The sequence below is a fragment of the Jaculus jaculus genome, chromosome X (assembly GCF_020740685.1).
Source record: "Jaculus jaculus isolate mJacJac1 chromosome X, mJacJac1.mat.Y.cur, whole genome shotgun sequence".
Taxonomy (NCBI): domain Eukaryota; kingdom Metazoa; phylum Chordata; class Mammalia; order Rodentia; family Dipodidae; genus Jaculus; species Jaculus jaculus.
This window is the reverse complement of record NC_059125.1, coordinates 89435726-89455490: the sequence shown is the minus strand read 5'-3', so window position 1 is coordinate 89455490 and position 19765 is coordinate 89435726. Positions and strand designations below refer to the sequence as shown.

Here is a 19765-nt window from a genome sequence, read left to right as displayed (position 1 = left end):
TACCCACACAAGACCCTCATAATAGGAGAAAAAGATGATGACATCCAATTAATATAGAGAATAATGGAAAGAGGGAGGGGATATGACGGAGAGCAAAGCTATGAAGGGGATAGTGGGGGAGGAGAGGGGAGGGAAATACCATCATTAGTTTTCTGTAAGTATAGAAGTTGTCAATAAAAATTATTTATATATTTTTGGGCTGGAGACATGGCTTAGTGGTTATGTGCTTGCCTGTGAAGCCTAAGGACCCCAGTTCGAGGCTTGATTCCCCAGGGCTCACGTTAGCCAGATGCAAAAGGGGGCACACACATCTGGATTTCGTTTGCAGTGGCTGGTGGTCCTGGCGTGCCCATTCTCTCTATGTCTCTATCTGCTTCTTTCACGCTCTGTCACTTTCAAATAAATAAATAAAAATAATTTAAAAAAGGGAGACTTCAATATTTTATATGCTCTACTGACTATATATATATATTTTTTGTTTTAAAGATATCATAAAGGTTCTCATTCCTGCATGTATCCATTATCATAGTATGTAAGCTAATTTTAAAAATATTTGTATACACTGACAAAATTTCCACTGAAGAACTCAGAATCCAGCCTGAACTGACAACTATGAAACAAGCACACATAGATGTTATAAGGAAGCAAATAGCCTATTTTCTACTCTCAAGAAAGAAGCTGATTATATAAAAGAGTAGATTAAAAAGAACTCATAGGCATTTAGAAAGCAAAAATGCCTAACTTAATAGCATGGATATTAAGAAAATGAAAGGCTCTGATCAGGCAACCCTAACTCTCTACAATATTCTCAAAGATGACATTAGGAATAATTAGAAAGAATAATCAAGAATATATAAGAGGTAAGTGCCATTCTTAGATTAGTCTAAGGTTTGCAATATTTAACATGTTGAAGTGGTATATGAGAGACACAGGTACGAGCTGACTGTGTAGTACATACACACAAATGGACAGCCAAATTGGTCAGGCTGAAACAAGAATATAGTTCAGAAATGGAATACTGAACATAATAGTCAAGTGAGTTCAGTGAGTCTGACAATAATGGGGGTTAGAAAGCCAATTGGTAGAGAAAATTTACAAATAGTTGACAATAGGAATATGTGAAGAATTATTATTATTTTTATTTGTTTTTAAGGTAGGGTCTCACTCTTGTTCAGGCTGACCTGGAATTCACTACGTAGTCTCAGGGTGGCCTTGAACTCATGGTAATCCTCCTACTTCTGCCTCCCAAGTGCTGGGACTAAAGGTGTGAACCACCATGCTTGGCTGAATTATTACTATTTTTATTTTAATATGAATATAATTATTGATTTTTCACCTATATTTGATTTCACAGATATCAGAAATAAGTTTTATAAGCTAAGTATTTTATTAAACTCATATCAATGGAAATCTAAATCACTAAATTAAGAATGAAGAGAGACAAATAAAGAGTATTCACTTAAAAGATATATGCTTATATGAATGAAAAATTTTAGTCATCTGCTTGCTTAAGATGGAACCAAATTTTATTCTTTATTCTGTAATTATCATACCTTACTTTGATAAAAGATAATTTGTAAATATTATGCTCCACCTTTACTTTGAGAGTAGACTACTTAGAATTACAACATTCCCACCATTGGTTTCTTTTCAGCTGAAGACATCTACCACAATGAGTAATGTGCATCCCCAAGACTTCTTTTGCTTATTTATCATAAACATTATTCCACCCTTACTGTTGCATATGCCATACCATAACTGACATTGACAAAATGTAACTGTATAAATCTCACTTCAGATTTTTCATATTCTTACCATAGAAAAACAAAAAACTGCACACCTATGCTAACATTTTGCCCATTTAATACATACTCAGTGTACTGAAGGAATACCATCAAAGGGCCATACTCAAAACTTGACACTTAGCTGAGCATGGTTGTGCACGTCTTTAATCCCAGCACTCAGGAGGCAGAGGTAGGAGGATCATGTTGCTTTTAAGGCCTCCCTGAGACTACATAGTGAATTCTAGGTCAGCCTGAGCTAGAGTGAGACCCCTACCTAAAAAACCAAAAAAAAAAAAAAAAAAAAGAAGAAAAAAAACTTGACACTTCAAACCATAAGCAGATGTATTTCAGGCTCACATATTCCTCATCTACATAATAGTACTTCTGTACACGATGCTATCCAAATCATAAACACTAATGGGAAGTTAAGCATATTTTGATATGATGAAAGTTGCTAACCATATTAACCACAATCCCAGAAAACTTGTGTCAAAAACCTGATTACACTTGTGAATGAAAATAACACCCACTGTTTAAACAAGAGAACATTATTGGCAGGGATAGAAACGACTGCAACTATGGAATCTGCTGTGGGGCTGGCACTATTTCAAACACTTGACATACATTAATACAATTGACAAAATAAGCCTAAAGTATAAGTAGTAATATCATTAAGATATGATATATCTTACCCAAGATTAGAGTTGGGTTAGTTATCGAAGTAGGTTTGAACCCAGTCAGTTCCAGAACTGCTTTCCTAATCCTACCTCTCTAAAACAACCTTACTTGTCAGTGGGCCATCATTTATCTTTTTTACCATGACTTCCTGCTTTCATGCATAGTCAAAATAAAATAAAAGATAATAATAAACACTGGTTCCATTAGAAAGGGTCAAATTTACCATAAGAGGGATTTAATCCATGTCTTTTTCTCATTTTTATGATTAAAGCTGGCTACTTGATTTTTATTTTATTTGCAAGGAGGAGGGAGGGAAAGAGAGAAAGAAAGATAGAGAATGTTTGTGTCAGGTCCTCTACCCCCTGCAAACAAACTCCAGATGCATATATCACTTTGTGCATCTGGCTTTATGTGGGTCCTGTGGAATCAAACTTAGGCTATTATTAAGCATTGAAGGCAAATGCCTTAACTACTGAGCCATCTCTCCAGCCCCCTTTTTCTTTTCTTTCTTCCTTTTCAGAACTTATTTTACTTTTCTTTTGGGATAAGTGAGATACAGCCTACTTACATTTTCTAAACAGAAATGTCTAAGAACTTAAAGGTCCATATATATGTTATTACATTTACTAGGGTACAGGATGAACACTCCTTAGGAGTACAACTACATTTATTGACTAGCAAAATTATAACTTAAATCCCTGAAGTAGAAGCTCAGGTTGTCCTTTAAGGAAAAAGCTTTAGTTTCCTTTGTGAAATGTTGTCATGTCACTATTAATACAGTTTCGCACCATTGAATCTGATGAAAACAGTCTGCATTAGTGGACAATGACATTTTAAATAAAAGCTTAAATTGCATAAATGATAGGGAAATGTCTACCATAGATGTTTTAGCATAAATTCACCATTTTGCTTTTATGCTTAAGCAACCCATTGAAATTCTTTCAAAGCAGGAATACTAAAAGCATGGCATTTAAAGTAATCAAAATGATCAAAATGATCAGGTGAAATAAAAAAAAATCCAACAAAGTACAGAAGACATTGAAGAATATTAAAAAAAATGGAGATCCCTATGGAAGTGGGATATGAATATAGCCCAGCCTCGAGAAAAAGCAATGACACCTCAAGGTCTTATCAAAACCTAAGAAAAGACTGATAAAATGACTAAAAGACTGTGTCCTGAGAACATGAGGCAGATCTGTAATTATTAGGTGCCATGAATTTCATGATTAATATATGCCATAAAAAAATTCAATGGGGTACTACAATGAAAATCTTATAATAAAAAAAATGAGGTGTTGGTGACAAATGGAAATAAGAAAATAAATTTTAAGCAATAATTATAGGGATAAAAAGACAATAGTCTATATTTTTGTCATTTTCTTTGTTCTGTTTTGTGTTTAGTCTGTAATATGACTTTAGATCAAGGTGTGTCTGACTAAATATAATTCACTATCTAATTGTATCCCCTAGTTACTGAGAGTGATTTAATGTAACAACATACAATAAATATCAATGAAATAACTATTGTAGTTGTAGCCTGAATTTTGACATACCACACACTCTAATTGAGGCAACATTTAATGAACTAGTGGTTGTTACTAAGAAAAATAATGAGCAAAATCTGGCCTTATCATTTGAAAAATTCTTAACAAATGTGACAGCATTGTCAGTGAGAATTCAACCACCTAGTTCATTTCTGTCAACATTTTACTGACAAAAATGCCCTAATAGAATCCATGACCTTCAGTAAGGAGTTTAAATGCATCAAACACAAATCATTAAGTATTTTTCAAAAGCAAACAATAACAAATTTGACATTTTACAAGGTCATTTTTTCAGAAGCATAAATGAATAAATGTTTAATTTTGTAAAATCACTAACATATCTTTTATTAAATTGTATAAAGTTAAAATTAATAAGGTCAACACAGCCATTGTATCTTTACAAGTATCAAAAATATGTAACAGAAGTAATTTAAATCAAATTATGGCTATTTCTATATTTCCAATCATTATATTCTATTGTTATGAAGCAGTAGAGGATGAAACTCCTACATGATCATTAACTTCCAAAAGAAAACCAATCAACTTTAGAGATACTCAGATATTCGTTTCACTGGATTTTAGGTCTTGGTGAATAGTAAGGAAAACATAAGCATATAATGAAAAATGGAACTTCACAGAAATATAAGGTATGATACAATAGAAATAAATAAAATGTTTTGTTAAATTTTTTAAAGAGTAATTACTTAAGTAAGACTGTTTGGTTAGATTTGTCCTCCCCCCACCTCTCTCTCTCTCTCTTTCTCTCTCTCTCCCTCTCTTGTGTTTGTGTGTGTATTAGCAAGTTAAATATTATGGAGTTACACCTTTCATCTCTTAATTAGGTTCGCATTTTGTAAGGGTGCCTGACTTCCCAGTTCTCTTACTAACTGTAATCTCAGACCTAGAAACTATAATCTTTAGGTGTTAAGTGCCTTAACCTATATTTCAGTACATTCAAATAATTAGTCTATAGAGAATGATGAATGAATTCCATTCATTCACCAATGGTCTGCTCTGCAAACTGTGATGTGTATACACTAATGTAATGTATTATACATTAATAAATCTTGCCAATTTTATGTGATGATTTTGACACAATTTTATTTCAATTAAAAATCCACAAAAATATCCAGTGAGCCATCAATTATGGAACAACTTCTCAAATCTTTACCTCCAGGCTAAGATGCTATTAGACATTCTGGCCCATATGTTTTTCTAGTTGCTGAACATCTCCAGCTGAGTATCATCCTCAGAGGGGATTCATGGCTCATTCTTCATGATCCATCAGAACTTTACATTCCCTTGGTATTATGTCAATGTTTGTTATCACCTTCAAGAATCTAAAACTCCAAACAATTTCAACAGGACTTTTGTCTACAATACTTGTTCAGAAATGCACATTTGAAACTGGAAACATTCTCACTTCTGCCAAATGCCTTTCTTTCTTTCTTTCTTTCTTTCTTTCTTTCTTTCTTTCTTTCTTTCTTTCTTTCTTTCTTTCTTTCTCTCATCTATCTATCATTTTTTTTTGCTCTCTATATCTGATTTAACATCTCAGAAATGGTGTACATTATTAAACTAGCTTGTCCATTCTTTGTGAAATAGTTCACTCTGGGATGTTCTGTAAACTTGTTCTATTTATCTGAAAGGAGAGAGAGATGGAGAGAATGAGAACGAGAGACAGGAAATGGGTGTGCTGACTTTATGTGCATACTGAGGAAGCAAATCTGAGCCATTAGGTTTTGTTAGCAAGTACCACTGAGCAATTTCCTCAGCCCTGTTTTTTTTATTTTATTATCACATTTTCTTTATAGCTATTATTTTACATCCCCCTTCTAGGGTGTTCTTCTTCTACCATGCCTCAAAATGCTGGTAGGCAAAGATGAAACTTTGAACCATTAATTTTGCTTTCTATGTTGTTAGTCTGGTGTTGGTTTTGTTTTACTTCACTTTCTCTTTTTTATTTGATTTTGTTTTGTTTTTCGAAATAGGGTCTCACTCCAGCTCAGGCTGGCCTGGAATTTATGTAGTCTCAGGCTGTCCTTGAACTCATAGTGATCTTCCTACCTCAGCCTCCTGAGTGCTAGGATTGAAGGTATGCACCACCATGCCCAGATTGATTTTCTTGACATTCTATAGTACTTCTTTAAATATTCCTATCCATTATTGTATCTTACTTTTTAAAATTATATTGACACAAGGCCTCATTATGTTGACAAGACTGACCTAGAATTACAGATACAGCCCATTAGGTCATGAATTCACAAACTTTCTGCAGTAGCCTCACAAGTAGCTAAGATTATGGTATGTTCCACCATGTGTTTAAATATACATGTAGAGAAATTCCTTGTCTCTCTAACTCAAATGCAGATGTACTTCTGAGCTCCAAGTTTCAACATGTAATCACTCATAGGACATCACCACTTAACTTATTTCCCAAGTTTATTATATCTTCACCATCCACCTTACTACAGAAATTAGATGACCAGGTAGCGTGTTTCACTTCTTCTTCTCTTTCTTTCCCAATCTGCCACCTTCACTGTTTAACAAGTCACTAATAACTGTTAATTTAACTTTTGAAATATGTAGTTTTCTCTGAAACAACAACACTGTCAGTGCCCCAGTCCAAATTACTAAAATATCTTATTAAAATGTCTCCTAAACCTTGCCCCATCAATCTTAAACTTCTCTTCCAAAAGTGATCATGTTAACATGCAGTTTGATCATACCATTGCAAACTGTTGATTAAAAAGCCAATAAAGATTAGTTGTAGGTCATAAAACAGCATCCACCTGTCCTATATAATGAACTTTCCAACCAAAGATTTTAGGACTTATTCTCCAATATGTAATTATTTCTCATACCAATATGTGTTCATGTATTTTTCAAGATTTGTTCATGTATATTCTTGTATCCTGAATGTATTTCTTTTCTGGAAAAATGCATATGCATCAAATTAAAGTTCAGGTATATATTTATTTATTTATTATTTATTTAAGAGAGAGAGAAAGAGAGGTAGACAGTATAAAAAGGGCTTCTTACCACTAGAAATGAACTCCAGATGCATGCACAACCTTGTGCATATAGCTTTCCATGGGTACTGAGGAATCAAAAGTTGGTCCTTTGGCTTTGCAGACAAGTGCCTTAATCACTACACCATCTTTCCCACCGCCTTCTGTCCCCTTGTACTGAAAATGTATAGGTTCATTATTAATTCTTCTTAATAAGATAATTTTTCATGTCTGTATTATACTTACTGCATTGTAGTTTAATTATTATTGATATGCTTACCTTAAAATATTGTATTCTTTAAGGGCACAGAATACATTTTCAAAAATCTTAGGATCCAGGGATGGAGCTATAGCTTAGCTGTTAAGGTGCTTGTCTGCAAAGTCTAAGGACCCAGGTTCAATTCCCCAGAACCCATGTAATCTAGATGCACATGGTGGCACATGCTTCTAGAATTTGTTTGCAGTGAATAGAGGCCTTGGGATGCCCCTTCTCTCTTTTTCTCTCTGAAGTAAATAAGTACATAAATAAATAAATAAATAAATAAATATTTTTTTAAGAATTAAAATAAGTAGCATCCATAACTACCAAGAACATGATGGGCCAAGGTATATTTTTTCTCCCAAAGAGCTTATTGGCCTTATGTGTATCTCCTACTAAATTAGCAAAAAGCATTTTCATGATTCACTACCAGTTTTTCAGGACATTGGTGAGAAAGCATTCAACCTGAGATAAGATACAAAGAGCTACAGCTTTTATAGATACTTCATTATATGGGTGAATCAAATATATTTAAAAACAACCACAAATGAAGGTAAGTGAAGTGACACACATTCACAATAAGAAGGACCATGAGTTTCCAGGCCAGCATGAGTAACAATTAAGATTGATAAAATGGCAACAACAACAATAAATGAATAAATAAAACATCATATAAAAGTATATATATATATATATATATATATATATATATATATATATATGGAAAAGTAAATTATATGATTTCTGTATTATATTCACATTCTAACTGGTACTCTACAAATTCATTTGAGAGAAAATATAAGTTATTCTCAACATAGGAATGACCATGCAACACATATATGACAGCAGAATTAACCAATATATAAGAGTTAGTCTGGATTATTATTTGCCTGACTTGAATTAGGAAAAAAAATACTGATAAATCACCTCCCCAACATTCTTTCCAGTAAAAATGTTTAGACACTTTGTGATTTCCCATTTCAAAACACTCTGTTTGTTTTGCACTACTTGAAGTCTTGCTTCCTTATTGCACTGATATCCATTGACCCTATCAGTACTCCACCCTATTCCCTGAAAATCAGCTTTGAATATCATATATACATTATTATGAATATACAAAATGCAAAAATAATCTGATTCAAAAAAATCATAAACCTAAAATAAAAGGAAAATAAAACTAGTATTTGTGAGAGCAGAAGGACAATGATAGGAAGGCCATTTTGTATTATACTTGTAGTCTAAACAAGAAAGAAACATGATGTTGTGAGATAAAGTCTACTAACTGCTAGGAGTTACCATATATCAACTTGTATTTCATAGGAAAGTTATACTGTGGGATTCCTTCAAAAAATTCTGTAAAATGAAGCAAGTACTGAAGTGCCAAAGGGAATATAGCATTAAAAAGGAAAGGGTAAAACTCTTTACTGTTATGTGCTTTTATTATCTTGGTTGTACAACTGTCTTATATCCAATTACCTTTTGAAAGTTCTATTGAGGTTTAATTTCAATCAACCAATGAATATAATATTGCCAATAATCTCCCTAACATAATAGATTCATACTCTAATACTTATTATGTTAAAATTTAAGGCTATAAGGTATTCTAACAGAACACGCATCACAGATATTCTCCTATAATTGTACGTCATATATCCATGAACTATACTATTTCAAATATCACTGATTATGTAAACTTAGCTATACTGTACATTTTAATAAATAAATAAATGATTGATCTTTTATAATGTAATAACTTACAAAAGCACTACACTGACTAAACAACACATTTCTTAGGGAGGCTGAAGGGATGTCACTTCATCCACAGCAGACACCAGCAAAATGTAAGTGATGTGATTAGGGAAATGGCTCCACAGTTAAAGGGGTTTACTTGCAAAACCTGATGGGAAATTTCAATTCCCCAGTATCAATGTAAAGCCAGATGCACAAAGTAGTAAAGCAGTGCATGTATCTGGAATTTACTTGCAGTGGCAAAAGGCCCTCCTTGCAAATAAATGAATAGGTAAATAAAAAAAGTGATGATTTATCATAGATACAGATATATAGTTAAAGAGAAAATGAGATTAAGGTAAGTAACAAATTCACAAATTATTGCATAATTTTTTAAAAAGCAACAGAACGGAATGTCTTCAGTACATCCACTGTTTTTCTCCACCCTATGTGTCATCTTGAGCAAGTTATGTAACTTCAATGTAACTGACTTCCCTCAGGCATAAAATAATTATAATCTCAAAGGTTTATTGAGAATATAAAATGAGGTAATGTATATGTATATAAGGCAATTTTCATAATCCTTGTCATGAAGCACTTAATGCAATGAAAGAATAAGCTATCACCATTATCATATATTTTTGGTTACTGTTTGTGAGTGCATTTTAACTAGTTTCAAATGTATGTACAAGAAGAATATCATACACACAAAGGTCAGAAGGTATATATAACAAATTATACAATGTATTTTGAAGAGGTTACTGAGAAACAAATAGTGGACATACCTTTAAGACTTAAGTCTTAAAGTGATATTGGCATAATAGTGACAACAAATACAGTTGTTTGGGGTAATAAATTAGCATCATTCACAATAAAGAGAAATTATTAAGGATCTTTAGTAAAATTAGTTTCCTTTTAGCAAGGGAAGGCAGTGAAGAAACAACAGAAAAAACAAAGGATCACAGAAAAGAGAATACAGAAGGGCAGGACTTTTTAAGCTCCATCCCTTCCCCACACAACCTCTCTTTGCCTCACAAACTGTTATGTGACCCCAGGTAGTGGATATATAAAATAAACATTTAAGTCAAATGCTAATGGGAAATAAAGCATATAATTATATTTAAATATTATTTAATTTGTATATAATTTTATTATTACTAAAGGTGAAAATAACTGTGTATACTAACAGACAGATGGATATATTTTGTACAAAGGACTGGATCTTGGGGCTGGAGAGATGGCTTAGTGACTAATGCACTTAACAGCAAAGCCAAATGACCCAGTTTTGATTTCCCAGGACCCTCATTAAGCCAGATGCACAAGGTGGTGCATGTGTCTGAAGTTAATTTGAAGTGGCTAGAGGCCCTGCCATGCCTTGTCAATCTTTCTCTTTCTGTCTCTCTCTCTCAAATAAATAAATAAAATAAAAAGATCTGGATCTTGACCGAATACTATATAAACATACTGCAAGACATACAGCATCTTTAACATTTCTCAGTGTTGAATGATATTCTACTTATTTTACAACATCAATGCTGAAAATACCACTTTGCATAAATACAATATAAAGTGGCAAAAGTATGCTTAGAGCAATCTCAGAAACTGTTGGAAACACTGTCCTAATCCCAAGCTAAAATTCATTTAAAGATGCTTTTAATGAAATTCAAATCAGAAAATTCAATATTATTTAAATATCACACATATCAACACAATGCAATCCAAAGATATATTGATTCAATATTTATATTCTGAATGAGAACAGGAAACACTAAAATTATTTCTTTTCTGGAATTAAGTTGCAAGGTTTCTATAAGAGTAATAAATTTTGCAAATATGCTATATACACTGCAATTCACCCACAATGATATCATTCCTGAGCAAGTTGTTCCAGCCAGCATTGTTCGGAGATGATTAGCATAGGAGGATGTAATGGTGGTGTTTTCAAAATCTGGCTACAGTGACATTACAGCACCACTGGCTGCTGCCAGAAAGTGTTCAAGTTTAGGAACAATTTGTTTTTGATGAAATTCATCATATTTGCATATTTGAAACACTTTTTCTTCGAGGTAGTGTCTCACTCAGCCAAGGCTGACCTAGTCCTCACTCTGTAGTTCCAAGTTGGCTTTGAATTTACAACAATCCTCTTAGCTCTGCTTTTGAGTGCTGGAATTAAAGGGGTTTGTCACCATGTCTGGCTAGAAAGCTTTTCTGAGTACTAAGGTTTTCTAGATGCACCCAGATGCAAGCACACTAGAGGCAGAGAAACACAACCAAAGAGGATATAGTCAAGGGCATGTACAAATGAGTGAGGTCACAGGGAGAAATGTAAACAAGCCATATATATATGTATATATATATATATATATATATATATATATATATATATATATATATACAATACACATATATATATACATATATATATATACACATATATATATATACATATATATATATATATATACACATACACACACACACACACACACACACACACACACACATATATATTTGGTCTGGGCAGCTTACATATAATGCAAGGACATAGCAACAGTTCCCCTTCCAAAAACATATGCACAACTACACATATGTTCTAAAATCCCTATTACAATAGCACTTCCACTAAACAGAAAATAAAATTACTAATAGTATGTGATATTTTTTGTTTAACATTAAAATATAAACTAAAAAACAAACATTAGAAAAGATAAGGAGACTACTTGCCTAAAAGAGTTGCTGATAAATTTTCTTATATGGCCTCCAAAATAATTTATTTGGACTTGACTAGTCATACAGCATTATCTTAGATGCACGCTACCAAATTTTATTGAAACATACTTTCCCCATGCAGTAGAATGTTGTTTTAAAAGATTGTAATACAGGAAAAAGTGCATTAATTCCCTGAACACAATATTCAAACACTTGCACAAATGAAGTTATTATTATGATGCTAAAATAACTCTACCAAACTGAAATGAAGTAAAATATTAGAGTGTTATATACTTCATACATCTAGGATAAATTTTAAAAGTATCAGCAACCCACTGAAAATTAAGATTTGGTATTATGTTCTCTGAGATAAAACCAACAATCACACCTTACTAATTCCATTCATAGAACAAAGGAATTAGAGAAATAGTTACTTCAACATGGGCCACTATGAAATAAATGGGAAAATCTCTGGTGATCGATCAATCATAAATTGTAATACAACCACGAAATTAGTATTCCAAAATTTACATAAACAATTTTGACACAAATGTATAATTGATCTTGACATTTTTACAATAAAGCATTAAAATATTTTTAACTTCTAAGCTAAGGTAATGGAAAACATTTTAAACTTTCCAAGATATAGGAAATATAATTTTAGGATGTATTACTTTAAGCCTTTTAATAGAGGATCTAAAAGACATTACCTACATTTATTTTTGAATGAAGTTGTTTAACAGAAGGTTTTTTTTTCTTTTTTTTTTAAATTTAATTTATTAGTTTTCATTTCAGTGAATACAGGCAGTTTGGTACCATTATTTAGGCTCATCTGTGATCTACCCCCTCCCATTAGACCCTCCTTGTTAATGAAAATGGGTCGTGCATTGTGGAGTTAGCCCCCAGTTATTAGTATGATAAATGTCTCTGCAAATCATGACCCAACATGTAACTCTGACATTCTTTCCGCCCCCTCTTCCGCAAGATTTCCCTGAGCCATGTTGGGTTCATTTTTGGTCTGCTTCAGTGCTGAGGTGTTGGGGGCCTCTGAGGCTTTGGCTCTCTGATTTGGTAGGAGTTGATTTTTCTCTGTCAGAACCATACCCAAACACAAGCCCACTCTACAATATCAAGCTACCATCAATCATGGGGTATAAGAGGGCCTACACCTATCAAACTGTCTATCAAAAAAGTAAGTGTTATCTCAATTTTCCGGGTGCTAACTTACTCTCCGTTGGAGAATCTGCTTCTCTTTTCCAGATAGATGCAGATCCTAAGAAGAGAGCTGCCCCAACATACCTCAAAAGGGGCCCAACTGAAACTAAGGACAACTGGCGAAATAAGCAAGGGTGATGTTTTCCTGTGAACCAGAAGGTTTTTTTTTAATGTTTATGATTGTTATTATTAAGATGTTTCGTATGGATACATCATGTGTTGGTACCTTCTTTTCCTTCATCCCTGCCCTCTTCTGTTGGGGACACTCCCCAGTAGGGTTGCAGGTATTCCCCATGGGATCATAGTTTATGTGTTGTTTTTTATCAATGTATTCTCAATAGCCCAAGGCAATATAGGATGTGAAACTCTTAATAGACTAATGGGAATGAAAATAAAACCATCTCATCACTGAGCAAATTGTGCAACTTGTAATTAATCCATGCCTAGAATCCTGAATGACTGCAACTTGAAATAATCCAAAAGATATATTTAGAAAATTTTACCAAATATTTATGAGGGAAAGAAAACAGTTGGATTCATAGTCAAATAAATTGCAGCAGAAAGGTTAATGTTAAAGCCCACTGGTTTATGCCTTTGTATAAACACTGAACTGATTCTAAGTTCAACATGTCCTATACTTATTACCTACGGAAAGTATCAGCATAGCATACAAAAGTGACCTGGCTTTATAATCCCATTATTTTAATATGTTTTTCATTCAACACTATTTTCTTCAGCATTTTTGGAACTGGTTCCTGGAATGGTAAATTCATTGCATGGTTCTATCTTTCAATTAGACCCCAAAACTTGTTTGGTTTTAAGTATCCAATGGATCAATGAATTCTTTTGGTTTCTGATTTTTAATATGTTCATAACTACCAAGTTCATTTTACTTTAATTATTTTCCTTTAAAATCATACCAAACCCCACTCCTAAGTACAGCTCTCTCGTGCTACCTTGTTGAGAGCAGTTAACAGTCTTTGAACTTCATAGTACTTTAATTACATGGTTATTGTGCATTTTCTGTTAAACAGTAAATTCTAAAAGCTAAAAAAAAACTAAAAACTGTTATATCCTCCAAAGCCTATCCTAGAATCTAACAAAGAATAGATTCTCTCCGTATGTATGTATGTATGTATGTATGTATGTATGTATGTATGTATGTATATGTGTGTGAATATAACTAGTCATGCATAAATTTACTGGTTATTATAAAAGATGGCCTGACAAGGTGGCACATGCCTTTAATTTCAGCACTTGGGAGGTAGAGGTAGGAACAGTACCATTAGTTCAAGGACAGCCCAGTGCTACAGAATAAATTCTAGGTCATCATAAGACAGAGTGAGAACCTACCTCAAAAAACATAAACAAATAAATAAATCTCTTACTTGCTGGGGAGATAACACAGTGGCTAAAAGCACTCATTTTCAAAGCCTGACTGCCTGGGTTTGATTCCTGAGTACCCACACAAAGCCAGATGTATAAAGTGGTGCATGTGTCTGGAGTTCATTTGCAGTAGTACTAGGTCTTGGTAAACCCATTCCCATTCTCTCTCTCCTTGTAAATAAATAAGTAATTTTTTAAAATATTAAAAATAAGACTCATTTCTGATAGATGGTATAGTACATGACTTGCATGAAAATAAATAAAATGCATTTTCAGAAAATATAAATAGTGACTTCGAACTAAAAGTAATTATTAATTTCATAAAATGAATCCCTACAGAAGTGGCATGGATGTTATATACATTCCTCATTACCTTAAAAAAAATATTTTCCTTTACTGATTTACTAGGGAGGGAGGGAAAGAAAAAGAGAGAGGGGAGGGAGATGGAGAGAGAAAATGGAAACATCAGTGCCTCTTGCCACTGAAAATGAAATGCAGATGTATACATTATTCCGTGCATATGGGTATAGATGGACACTGTGAAATAAAACCTAGACCATCAGGTTTTGCAAACCAGTGCCTTTAACCACTGAGCCACTCATCAGTATTTCTTGTATGTTTTTCTCTATTGTATCCTATTCCATGATTTTATTTTAGACAACTTCCATAATTTTAGACAATAAATCATGATAATTCCCTCCATGCCCCCACTTTACCCTTAACAAATCCACTCTCTATCATATCCCCTTTGCCTCTCAATTAGTTTATTTATTTTATTTTATTTTTTACTTTTTAAATTTTTTTTTCATTTATTTTTATTTGGGATATAGAGAGGGGGACAGAGAAAGAATGAACGTGCTAGGGCCTGTAGCCACTGCAAACAAACTCCAGATGTATGCGCCACCATGTGCATCTGGTTTACATGGGACCTGGAGAATCGAACCTGACTCCTCAGGCTTCACAGGCAAGTGCCTTAACGGTTAAGCCATATCTCCAGCCCTATTTATTTTATTTTGATGTCATCATTTTTTCTCCTATTATGATGGTCTTGTGTAGGTAGTACCAAGCATTGCAAGGTCATTATCTTAATTAAGCTTTTGGTGTTTATTCCCTTTCTAAGGTTCAATCTATGACTCAAACTTAGAGTTCACTGTAGTTTTTTATTATGTTGCATTAAATAAAGCAATAGACAGCCTGGTATAGTGGCACATGCCTTTAATCCCAGCACTCAGGAGGCAGAGGCAGGAGAATCATGAGAGTTCGAGTCCACCCTGACAGATTGCACAGTGAATTCCAGGTCAGCCTGGATTAGAAAGAGATGCTACTTGAAAATAACAAACAAACAAACAAACAAAGCAATAGGAAAAAGAAACTAAAAATAAGCCTCATATCCGAGAAGAACTAAGCAGAAGGCCTTTGTAAGACAACTTTCATATTATATCATGGTTGAGTTAGCACACAACAATTTAACCAAATATAAATCATCTCTACAAAAAATAATTATTTGGACTCTAAATCCCTTAAGGGAATAGGAAGAAATACATTGCTAGAACTTAAATGAGTAAGCTGGGCCTAAAGAGGAGACAAACAAGGATTCTTCTGGGACAAAACACGGTAAATTTTGTTTATACCACTGAGCTTTCAGTTAGTCATTCTGTGGATCACAGGCCAAATGGAATAATAAGCATTCTATGAAAAATAGCAGTGTATAGACTATGATAAAAACTCAATACAAATCTGTTGAATGAACAAATTAGATAAGGAGGACAGCCTCATTGGCAGCTTGGAAGAATTGCTAGGATAATGTGATTACTTCATTTCTATAGTAAATTAGTCACTGTGTAGGCTATCACAAGTCATTAAGTAACCTTATTTGCAATAACTCAGTTTTGGAAATCTTTCATCTAACTCATCCAATCTAATCCTAATTCAAAGTTGGAAATGACAAGGAAGAAAGTGAAGTCAGATTACCCCTGGTCCAACTGAGGCCACATGACCTTGCATTCCCATGTTCAGCACCTATGTCCTTTCCCTGACCTTGCACCAAAAGACAGGCTGAAGAGGGTGTTATAGGAGAATGAACCAAGGTAAAGGAAGGAGGATGAGGCACACAGAAGATCTACAAGGCAGCCTGTTAAACTAGCTCTTTCAGAACCAGAGTCCAAGCCAAAAAAAAAAAAAAAAAGTGAAAAAGTGTCCCTGCAAAAAAGGTAGAGGGTATACCCCAAAGAAGAAAGCTGATTCTCAAAGAGATAAGGCACAAGGAGCTGAAGATGGTGTGGATTATTGATGATTTTGGGAAATACTATTTTTATAAAACCACATACTTCTGGTCCAGTTGGAAAGGGTATTTATGCCAAGTTTTACACCAATGCATAAATCTGTTTTTTGATTTTTTTGTTTTGAAGGAAGGAACATGTGTCACTAACAGGATGTCTCATGAGCTGATATGGGGGAATACACCTTTTCCTGACAGATTCCTCTTGGCTTCCATGCAGCAAGATTTTCGAATGTTGACATGCATAGGCAGCTAGGCACAAACTTCCCAAAAAGCCCATGCTTCATCTCTATGACCTCCCCACTCTCTGCTACTACCACAAAATCAATTACTTAAAACAAGAGAACTGTTGGGACCTGACTACTTAAAAATTGGTTTTCCAGTGTTAGGCATCTGGACTTTGCAGTGATATGGCTGAGAAAATGTTCTTCAAAATAGTAGGTAATTTCTTATCTATAAGATTGTGAACCTTCAGAATGATCATTTTGCCATTTTAACTTCATTTCCTGAATGTCAGGGTAGGCTTGTGAAAAGTGGATAAAAAACATGTTTAATGTGCAATATCAATGCCCCTCTAAACTTTCCCTGTTCAAAACATCAAGTGAAAACTCCATTCAATTTTCTAGTGGTTTACAGTGTTGGATAATGCATAAAAAGGAGTGTGCAAGTTCATGAATACTGGTTAATATTTGTTTGTCCATGTGTTCTCTGAAATGTCATGATGGTTTATGAAGATAATGCTAGATATGGTTCAGGTTGAGAAAAAGATGGAATGTTTAGAAAATTAGAAAAGATTCCCAATAGTGAACAAATAATGAAATCTTAAAAAGAAGGATCTTACAAATGATGACATGGTTTTCATATACAAAATAAAGCATTTTACAATTTCAATTTATTAACTCACTTCCTTTTAAGTAGTAAAATGAAATTAACTTTCCTAATTTATATTTTTGAAATATTTTATTTATTTTCAAGCAGAGATAGATAGATAGATAGATAGATAGATAGACAGACAGACAGACAGATACTAAGACAGATACTAAGAGAGAATGGGCATGTCAGGGCTTCCAGCTATTGAAAACAAACTCCAGATGCATGTGCCACTTTGTGCATCAGGCTTTATGTGGCTACTGGGTAATCTAACTTGGGTTGTTCGGTTTTGCAATCAAGTGCCTTAACTGCTGAGACATCCCTTCATTCCCTATATTTTACTTTTTCTTTCTTTCTTTCTTTTTTTTTTTTTTTTTTTGGTTTTTCGAGATAGGGTCTCACTCTAGCCCAGGCTGACCTGGAATTCACTATGGAGTCTCAGGGTGGCCTCGAACTCATGGCCATCCTCCTAAATCTGCCTCCCGAGTGCTGGGATTAAAGGTGTGTGCCACCATGCCTGGCTCCTATATCTTACAATTTCAAACAACCTTTAAAGTAATCTGTTTGAAATAGTACAAAACCTCCCCTGCCATAGGTTTTTGATTAGGTATTCAGTACCAGACATGTATTCTCTCCCATGGAGTAGGCCTTCAGTTCAATTAGAGAACAGTTGGTTTCCCCCAGAGCAGTCAGGCCACTATTGCACTCGTTCAGTCATTTGACCTGTCTGGCCAAACTTGAGGTTTCCAGTGTCCACTGTTTTCACCGCTGATGACTTTTGTATCCCATGAGGCTGCATACAGTGCAGGTTTTTCCAGCTTTCAGTTGGCTGAGCTACAAGGACAAGGTTTTCTGCTCAACACCAGATTGATTTCTCAGTGACTTTGCCACTCAGGCATGTGAAGTCTTCAGCAATAGGGTCTTACTATCTCTTTCTCATGGAAAACCAAGGGCCTTGGCAATAGTCTACAATGTTTTGGATGCACAAGGGACCTCCCTGGCCAACAACTCACTGGAAATTATCCCATCTTTGGCACTGAAAATTTTCCTAATCAAAAGGCTAAGGCAGGGGAGGTCATGAGCCTTAGGGTGATAAAGCCTGCTCTTGTCTAGATAAATGCATATATTGCTCTCACCAAATTGCCCTGAATACACTACACTTAATGTTCCTATTCATATATTAATGCTACTCTCACTTCTGGTTAGAGAAGCTTCTCCTTTCAGATGGTGATGACCACTGGGATGACCCAAAAGTCAACATAGTGCTGAGAAGAAAGGACAGAGGACTGTGCAGCACAGAAACATCTCACACCCTCCAATGCTCTGGGTCCACTGTGAAAGAGGTGGCTGAAAGAATGTAAGAGCCAAAGGAAGGGTGCCACTCCTTAAATCCAACTGTCCGGACAGAAATTTGACTCAATTTCCATGTGCTCACAGTGCCTAGCAATACCTACAGAAGACCCTCACAATAGAAGAAAAAGATGATGACATCAAATTAAAAGAGAGACTAATAGAGGGAGGGGATATGATGGAGAGCAGAGCTATGAAGGAGAAAGAAGGGAAGAGGAGGGAAATACCATGGTTTGTTGTCTGTAAGTATAGAAGTTGTCAAATATATATATACACACACACACAGTCAAATATATATATGTGTGTGAAAAGAAACAACAAATGGAGACCAAGAGAAATTTATACATAAAAAAATAGTACAAAAAAGGTTCCAAAGTTGACATATTAATCCTTTCATTCAGCAAAATGTGGGCAGGGATGAGAGAAAACAGAGTACTAACACATGATGTATCCATATAAAATATGTTGTTAATAATAAATAAATAAATAAAATGCATGTTGCCATACTTGCAAGTATAACTGTCTCCTCTTAGCAAACATTTCTGAATGGCCAGATGAAACTCGAACTTGCACTTAAATAAACTATTAGGAAATCATTGATATTTTCATTACAGGTATAATCATATAATTTAGGTACTAAGATGATAGGATTTCGAACAGTCATAAGAACTAGAAGCCATGAGTTCCTTGGACAGATATTGGTCATTTTCCCCCAGTTGTCCATGTAGCACCTTCTGGCACTAGACGCGCTGACTGTCTGGGGACTGACTCTCTTCCAGCTTCAAGCCAAGCCATTCCATTTTAAGTGTCAGCTGCATATGGTGTCTTCAGCAGTAGGGTCTTACCACTAACCTTTGGTGGGTCATCAAGTACTCTGACAAAAATCTGTCATTCTTTTAGAAAACCTTGTAGGTTTCTCTGATCAAAAGCACATTGTGGATGATAGCCCCATG

At 34.4% G+C, this 19765-nt stretch overlaps 1 protein-coding gene across 2 annotated transcripts in view; it reads right to left on the bottom strand.

Annotated features, from left to right (window-relative positions):
* Window positions 1–19765, bottom strand: part of Diaph2 (diaphanous related formin 2) — a 915994-nt gene that overhangs the window by 603662 nt on the left and 292567 nt on the right. The gene's annotated exons all lie outside the window — the stretch shown is intronic.